This window comes from Cryptomeria japonica, chromosome 1 (assembly GCF_030272615.1).
Source record: "Cryptomeria japonica chromosome 1, Sugi_1.0, whole genome shotgun sequence".
Classification (NCBI taxonomy): domain Eukaryota; kingdom Viridiplantae; phylum Streptophyta; class Pinopsida; order Cupressales; family Cupressaceae; genus Cryptomeria; species Cryptomeria japonica.
In genome coordinates, this window is record NC_081405.1 from 128141616 (window position 1) to 128143491 (window position 1876).

The following is a 1876-nucleotide window of genomic DNA, read 5'->3' on the forward strand; positions in this document are numbered from 1 at the left end:
GTTACTGGTAAGTATGTCAACTGATAAGCTGACAAAGTGCAGAAGTGAAAGCCTCCTATCTGATGAAGATGAGCATGTTGTGGATTGGCATGTCTAGTGACTAGTTAAGGTGTCCCACTGGCAGAGCAGTAAAGTGTAGGCTTAAAGGATGACCGATTTATGTATAACCAGAAGGGTTGGTGAACCAATAACTGAACACCGGTAGTATGTTGGTCGCTGGCTAAGCCCGCACCACACTGTGACTGCGCTGAGGTGCATGCTGATCGAGACAACACATAGAGTCCAAGTGTCAAATAAATGGACCGTGCATTGTCGGTGATGTAGTTGGTGACTGTTTGACATTAATATCGATAGCAGATATCACGGGTCGAGAGTAGAAGGATGCGGCTTGAGACTGATCAGAGGAAAAAGATCCAATTCATTGGCATCATGATTGATGCAGTGTGTCCAAGTCCTGATCGAATTTTGTGAAGGGTAACATGAACTCATTCATCATGGTTGACAAGTACAGGTCGACAAAGAGGCCATGTTTGCTAAATATAGAAAACGTGTTTTGGACGTAATGGGATTGGCGGAGTTGATGGTGCAAGAGCACCTTCACAATTTTGGCTTATTTGTTCCTGATGGGATCAAGAATTCAATAAAGGACTATTGTAATTTGAAGAGTGTGTTTTAGGTTTCATTATAGTTTAGGTTTATCTTAGAGTGGTTTCGATAATGTTACTCAAGTTTTCTTTCTAGTTTTGGCCCATAGTGCCTTATAAGCCAAAAATGGCATTAGAGTGAAAATGTGTTAAAAACCTTGTAAAAAGATTAGAAAGGAATTAGAGTAGTTCTATTCAATTATTTGACACCATCTCAAATGGTTAGGTGGAAGATATTTGTCTTGTAGGTCAAAAATGCACTAAGAGTCAAAAATTGCCAATGTTGTCAAGCAACATTTTGACAAAAAGTGAGAAAAGTTGTAAAATCACTCTACAAGGTAGTTATGGATGCCATAAGGGTTGAAATTGTTTGAGTGTGCCTATATAATGACACTTAAAACATTGTAAATAGTTTGTCTTGGTATTAGCAAGAAGAAGTTAATAAAATATGACTATTTTTCATTTTTTTTTTTAGAGAAAAAAATATTGTAAAAGTCCGTACAGAGGACTATTTCTATACTATTCTTTCATGGGAGTTTGTGTCATGGTTATATGAAGGTTTTTCATTCTTTGTGTTAGGGTTTTTACTGTGTTTTGGTTTATCAAAAAAAATCTTTTAGTTTTTGCTTGCTCGCTGCCCTGTCAAGGGTTTGAAGCTCTAAAATGTCACCACCTGACTAATCCAGGTCTGGGAACCCACATAATGAATTCAGTCAAGTTGGAACTCATGTATATATTGTACATATGCTTTTCTTTAAGCCAAAATGGTGTTGGAAGAAGAACTTGAATGAATACTAGGCAAATATTGATTATTTGGCTGGTAACATGATCAAAACTCCAGATTTGTACCCAAGAGGAAGTTGGAGTGAACAAATACATGATACAGAGGTCTGGAAAAGTGGCCAAGTGTGTTTAACACCATCTTAGTCTATTGGAATAACTTGTTCTTATCAAACATTCTCATTTTGTAAGCAAAACAGTGAGTTCACTATTTCTATGAATTGTGTCACCAAAATGCTCATTGTAATGCTTCAAAGAATAATCCAAGCCTTGTAACTGAGAAGGCAATGTAATAGGAAGAATATTTAGAGTTTTGTAGACCTCATTGAGGTGTATTTCCAATTCAAACTCTTCATTATGCAGGTCAAAAAGTGTAGCAGCAGTTGACTGGTAAAAGGGCAGCAAATTGACAGTGCAAGAGGCAATTTTACTATTTTCTCACTTGTTTGCCA